This window comes from Natrix helvetica, assembly GCF_964273705.1.
Source record: "Natrix helvetica genome assembly, chromosome: 1".
NCBI lineage: Eukaryota > Metazoa > Chordata > Lepidosauria > Squamata > Natricidae > Natrix > Natrix helvetica.
In genome coordinates, this window is record NC_138548.1 from 229,652,846 (window position 1) to 229,660,254 (window position 7,409).

The window sequence follows — 7,409 nt, forward strand, 5'->3', positions numbered from 1 at the left end:
AGTGGGTGGCGAGGAGCAAAAGGTGATGGGTCCGGAGATGCTGCTTTATAAACGATCGGTCGGGGATCGGGGAGGAGGGGGGGAGCGGCAAGCTCCTCCTCTCCCTTGCATGCAGCCTAGAACTCCGCACTGCAGCCCGTCGACTGGGGGAAGGGACAGGCATCCACCCAGCCACCGCCGTCCTGCTAAAGGCGAGGGGGGGGGGGGAGGAGGAAGGCGATCGCCCCCAGCGGCCCGCCCTGCTCCATCTCCCATCCAGGCGACCCGGCCCACCCTGGTGCCCGCCAGAAGCGCCCCCTGCTAAAGTCCGCGACGGCGCGGCCCTTACTTGGGAGCAAGTATCCGCTCGGTTACCTTTGGGACCCCCCCCCATTCGCGGGGATTTCCTTTTTTTCTGGAAAAGGGAAAGGGGGAGAAGAGAAAGTTATGGGGTTATTGGGCGCGGGTGGGGGTCTTGCCCCCATCTTGGCAGGAGGAAGAGCAGTTCTGGAGTTGGAAACAGACGCAGCGGCTGAATGAATGAATGAAACCGGCGTTTGAGGCGGAAAAGCAGGGCAGAAATAAGATCGCCTTCATATTAATGAACCTGTACCTTAGCAGGGAGGCGCAGTGGAGGAGTTTTTTTATATATATAAATCCCTAAAACTGCGCTTGACTTTGCAAAAGAAAAGGCATCCTCCGTAGCCTTCGGATCGCCCATAATCATTCTGCAGTAGAAACTGTATCCTTTTTGATACGGGAATGTTCTGCTCTGGAATGGAAAATAAGTGTATTAGGTTCCAGAAAAGGCCCAACGGAGAGTGAAAGCCTGGGCTAATCCTTAAGCAAGGAAAGACTCCAGCAGTCCCGTCTTTCGGGACTGCTGCTGCTTTTTGCCTATGGTGATTTATCTCCTTCGCTCATTGGGTTTTCTGCCTTTTGCCTGCCATCAAATAGCTTCCCAGGAGCGATTTATTTATTTTGTCACCCGTGTATACGATAATAGATATAGGTAAGTTCAAGATTATGACTGCATGAAAGGGATGCGGATAAATGGGCTGTTAGGGCAGGGACGGTAGGCACTTTGGTGCGCTTATGCACGCCTCTATGGCAGAAACGGATTCGCGCTCAGTAAGCAGAGAGGTTTGGAAGAGGAGCTGGGCCGCCGCCCAGTGTGTCCCATCGCTTTGAGAAAGAGGTTTGGCTCACCGGCACTGCATGAAACTCTGGACATGGATTCGGTGCACACAAAAGATGCAAGTCATGGGCAATGCAGGCAACTGAACTTCGACAGCACACACCCACTTTAACCGGAGACATCAGGTCTAAAAGCTTTCCTTCTCCCCCTGGTGGCTGCGGAAAGAAATTGCAAAAATTGAGATGGTTTTAAAAATGGAGAACTTGGCATATTGTCCCAGCCTAGAGACTCTTTCTGTGTGTGTGTGTGTGTATGTGTATGTTGTATTTGTGCTGATAAATAAATAAAGGGCATACTAGGGGTTGTAACACAAATACATATCGCATCCTCCCACATACATCCCTGCGGCCAATTCGCTCACACAGAGAGGGACTTCTCCTGGTGCCGTCCACTAGGCAATGCCAACGGGCGACACCAAGGAGTAGGGCCTTCTCTGTGATGGGCCCAACCCTCTGGAATGACCTCCCCCCCGACATTAGAACCACTACTGACCTCCGCTCCTTCCGGCAAAAATTGAAGACTCACCTGTTCCGATTAGCAGGCCTGGCATAATTACAACTGTCCCTCCTGGCAAATGTATTAACTGGTTATTTTAGGGGTATTGTTTTTAACTTATTGTGTGTGTTTTAGGGGTTCAAAATCCTATATTTATATATATTGCTTTGTACAGTTCTTTTAATTCCATTTTTAACCTCCTCCATTCCAACTGTACATATTCAATTTTTATTGTATTTTGATATATTTTGCATGGACTGTACACCGCCCCGAGTCCCTTTTGGGAGAGGGGGCGGTCTAGAAGCATGAATAATTAATTAATAAATAAATAAATAAATAAATAAATATATATATATATATATATATATATATATATATATGGCTCAACTGATAAGGAGGAGAGGCTGTGGCTTAGTGGCTAAGACTCCTGCCTAAGATATAATACAGCCCAGGTTCAAATCCCAGTAAGGGTATGGCTAGCTGATGAGAGCTAATTAGCTTGAAATAGATCTATACTAGGCTCCCTTTATTTATTTATCAGTACAAATACAACATTATATATATATATATAGAGAGAGAGAGAGATAGATAGATGAGAGAGAGAGAGAGAGAGGTATAGGTATAGGTATAGGTATAGGTATAGGTATAGATATGGATGGACACACCCACACACATAATTGCTAGATATACTATCATCCCACACCTTTAAATACTTGTTCTTGTGTGGTGTCCTTAGTTGTTTTCTGCAGACATTTCATTACCCAATTGTTTTCCTGTACTCTGCCCAGACAGACACCCTCTGTGAAAGCGCTGGGTGGTTCTTAAATATGACAAATAAATAAAATTAAGTAACATCATCATCAGTGTTTGAAGGCAGTGGGGTTGCTCTTTGTTTACATAAAAGGTGCAACAAGGGAACAACCAATCTCAGAGAGCACCGAAGAATCCCTGAGCTGCAAATATTCTCTTCTCTGAGTACTTGTTCTTCTTTTCCTCTTCCTATGCATTTGCTGCTCATTTCTTGTCAGGATCCTTGATGCAATGATGAAACTGAGGCTGGACCTTGTAGCCAAAGCCCAGGTCCAAACAACTTCCAGATTTATTTGTTTACTTCTCAGGAGATAGGCTTCGTAATTCTGGGCAACTTCCAGCAAACACAATAAAGTAGTAATAAAAACAAATTATTAAAGGCACTAAATCTTCTTAGGGAATACTCTTAATAAAGACTGTTGCTATGATCCAGCAAATCTGAAGCTCTCTCATGAAGAGGGTCTGTTTTGCTGTTATGACAAACACCACCCTGAAGAGGGACATATCTGACTTTGGGGGAACAAGCTGTTCCAGAGAGAGGGTTCTACTGCAGAGAACATGGTTCTCCAGATCACAGCCCCTTTGCCTGGAGCATTCTCTTTAGTGGGTTGTGTAGGGTGGGGGATTATATGTGGGGAAGATGCTACCGAACATAACAAGGTTCCGGAACATAAGGGCTTCATAAGTAATTGGCAGCACTTTGAATTGGGCCTGGAGTCCTATCAACCCCATGAAGTTTCTGCAGAATGTTATTCTGCTAAACTATTCAATGCAGCAGCTTCTGAGTCATCATCAAGAGCAGCTCCACATAAAGCAAAGTATAGAAATCTAGCAGAAATATGTTTACGGTGCCTTCTGGTCCAGGGCATAGTGCAACAGACAGATGCACCTCCCAACTTTGGCCAAAGGCTCTCTTGGCCATGTTTTCCATCTGCTGTTCCAGCAGAAGCTATGAATCCAGAAGAACCTCTGGCTCCCTCAAGAGTCATCCCATCATCCTATCACTATAGAACAGTGATGGCGAACCTATGGCACGAGTGCAACAGGTGGCACATGGAGCTATTTGTCAGGGCACGCGAGGCACTGCCCTGTCAGCTGGCCAGCGCCTATGCGCGCCCTAGCCAGCTGAGTTCACCCTTTTTTAAAGCCATTTTTCGCCCTCCCCAGGCTCCAGAGGCTTTATAGGAGCCTGGGGAGGGTGAAAAGAGCCCCCTCCGGAAGGCCCTCTGGAGGGTTCATGAGCTTCCCTGAAGCCTCCGGAGCACAAAAAACCAGCCCTATGGGCAAACCGGAAGTTTGGGAACAGACTTTCGGTTTGCTCGGAGGTTCATTTTGACTGCTCCGGAGGCTTCAGGGAAGCGTCCTGAAGGTCCCTCAAGCCTTCGGAGCGCTCAAAACGACCTTCCGAGCAAACCGGAAGTCACTTCCTGTTTGCTCGGAGTGACTGCTCCGGAGGCTTCAGGGAAGTGTCCTGAAGGTCCCTGAAGCCTCCGGAGGGCTTCTGGGGAGGGCGGGGGGGGCTGTTTTCGCCCTCCCCAGGCTCCTTAAAGCCTCTGGAGCCTGGGGAGGGCGAAAAAAGCATGCAAAAATTGGGGGATCGCACCTATAGTGTGCACATGCGCACTGGGGGGGTCACGCATTGCATTATGGGTGCGGCACGCCCGCACACGACCCCCCTGTGCTCCCCCCACTTATGGCACGCGAGCCAAAAAAGGTTCGCCATTGCTGCTATAGATGGAACATCCATAGTACCTAAAGGTTCTGAATCACCAACAACTGTATTTGCTGGACTCTGCCTCATCTGATCCCTGGCAGCCTCCAGATGAAGACCCTCGGGACTTTTCATATCTCCTGTTTAGTTTGATGTTGATGTGTAAAGCTGGATACAGGTAGTCCTTGACCGATGACCAGTCAAATTTAGGACCTGGCTCCAAAGTTCAAGTGGCTGCCCCCTGCCAAATCACATGACAACATTTCGGGTGCTCAGCCACTGCCCTGCGTTTATGGTGGCTTGCAGCATCCCGCAGCCACACAAATGTGATTTACAAAAGTTTTGCCCAAAACCAGCATTTTCTTCCAGTTTTGGATAAAAATGGCTCATAGCGAACAATAGGTTCGCTTAACAACCTTCACTTAATCACAGCCACAAAAAGGTCATAAAAATGGGTACTTGGTGACTTGCTTTATGACTGTCATGACTTATGACTATAATGGGAAGGATCCATTGCAGCTATGAGTTGAGGACTACCTGTGTTATCAACCAATTCGTGATTCCGCAAAGATGTGGCGAGAGTTTCCCAGAGTTTTAATGTTAGATGTCAATAAATTGTTAGAGAGTCAAGTCCTGGAGAAGCGTCCCCTATTGAAATCCCAAGGACTTGACTTATCCTTCCCCAATGTCATCAATGTGGAAAGAAGAGTCAAATGGTCCTTCAAGTCCCAACTCTCGCGGGCAATCCCAGTTTATCAGATCCAATGCTGATGGTTTTCATGAGCATGCTGGGATTCGCCCCGGCCAGTGTTATCCACCACAGCTTCCTTCCTTTGTATTTTTTAAAACATATTTCTAGATGAGGAATGGCTGGGCAGAAAATATTTGCACTGCATTCTGCATTCGATTCAGTTCATTTAACCATAATCATTTTCTACAACAAAGCAGTCTTACTGCCAAGTAAGTAAGTTTAGCATTTGGCAGCAGAAAACCCCTTGTCATTCTATTGTGAATTCATGACTAAAATGAATTTAAATGGAAAAGACACACATACTCAGATGATCTCTTTTGATCAGTGGTGGGGGGAGTGGCATTTGCTTTAATAGCTAAAAACATACAATGGTTCTAAAGGACCATGAGGTCAAGAAAGGGAAAAGGCTGAAGAAAAATGTGCTTGACACACAAAAAAACCACTGAGCATTTAAATAGCACTTTAGAAATTCCTTGCAGCTTCCGTTTTGATGTCTTTTTTCCATCTAAAAATAATTTTCTCCATCCACATACAAGAAAGTCTAGAAAATCTTGATTTACCTTGGTTTCCTTTTTTTCTTGGGACTTTGCACACAGCCATCAGCGGTACCTTCTGCCCAATGGTGTGTTTCAAAAATTTTTAGAACCTCTTCTGTAGGTGTGGACTGCTTTGTGGGAGTGGCTTGCCAGTCATGTGACTATGTGGGAGTGGTTTACCAGCCATGTGACTGGGTGGGCGTGGCCAACTTGTAAAATGTGGTGAAACTCACTTAACAACACTCTTGCTTAGCAACCAAAATGTTGGCTCAGAAACTCTGGCATTGAAGTGTGCAAGTCTTAAAGCTGTCAAGTTACAAGACCCTTGCACTCCTAACCCTTTAGAAAAAAAATCCAGGGTGTTCAAACTTGACAGCTTTAAGACTTGTGGACTTCAACTCCCAGAATTACTCCTCTCGCTCTCCATCTTGATGACGGGCGGGGGGAGGGAGCTAGAACCAGTTCTAAACGGCACTGTAGATTTGTGGAACCTCTTCTATAGAAGAGGTTAGAACTGGCAGGAACTCAGCCCTGCTTCTGCCTATGTACAACATGGAAGGACCTCGTGGCAGTATGAAGACTATCTGATCAATGATGACATAAAATAATGTGCTCAGTGGTAGTGCAAGGAGAAAACATGAATTGTCCCTGTGACAATTCACTTAAGGTTACAGCTTAAACAAGTGGTTTTTCACAGCTTGTACTGTGGCTTTCCCCGACACAGAGATATTCCCCATTTGTCTCAGGCTCTTAGAATGATACCCTGGTTATGTTTCCAACCATTCTCCTCTTTCAGAGAGTTGTGAACAACATGTCTAGGCTACGCCCAATTTTACAGCATCACTCTAACTCATGCACTAATTCCTTTATCTCCTTTCAGCCTTCCAGCTCACCCACATCCTAGCCAGTGGTGGGTTCCTAACCAGTTCGCTGAGAGGGCGTTTTGTGCCGTGCGTTGCTATGCATGCGCAGTTGACTGAAAACTGTTCTGCGCATGCGCAGAAACATGCTGGCGACAGCAGAAGAGACTGGGGAACCAGTCCGGGGTGTGGCAGGCCTGGGTCGCTGCCGGTTCCAGCGACCCAGGCTGCCAAACCACTACCAGTTCGGCCGAACTGGGCCAAACCAGTAAGAACCCACCACCCTGTCCTATCTCAAGATATTCCTGCTAAAATATACTAACAGGGAAAAACGAACCTTCAGAGTGGAAAATATTGTGCAAAGCAAATTACACAAACATGCATTTCTTACAAGGGCACTTTGTAGCGTTTTACAGTGTCGTGTTGGTTTTGTGCCGGATCTCTCATGGGGAGGGACAGGTCCTTTCATTGCTGCACATCAAGCTCCTTTTCTGGTGATTTTAATCCTGGTTCGGTGGGGGGGGGGGGGTCTTCAACTTGCCACATTTGAAAAGGAGAGTAAAAGGTGGATGAGGAATTCATAGCCATCGTGGCTACTCTGTCCCTCCTCTTGTCCTACATCATTTGGGCCTGACTCATGGGTGACCACATATTATGTCTGGTTTTTGTCTCAGAGCAGATGGAGTATGATCTGGAGGTGGAAAATGTTAACGTTGTCCTTTGTCTCTCTCTCTGGAGTTGACTAGGGCCATAAGAAGGAGCTGTTCAGTCAGTCTGCTTCAGGTGCCTAATGGATCCATTTAGTCTCTTTCTTGAGGCCAAGAAGGGCAGTGCTGCCGAGTCCTTGGTTATCTCCTGCAACATGGAGAGGCAGCCTTAGGCTTATGCTTTGGAAATTGGTCCCTAGTTTTCTACTTGCATTTTTACATGCTTTCAAACTGCTCGGTTGGCAGAAGCCGGGACAAGTAACAGGAGCTCACTCCGTTATGTGGCACTAGGCATTCAAACCGGCAAACCACCAGCCTTTCTGATCAACAAGCTCAGTGTCTTAGCTGCTGAGCCACCGCAT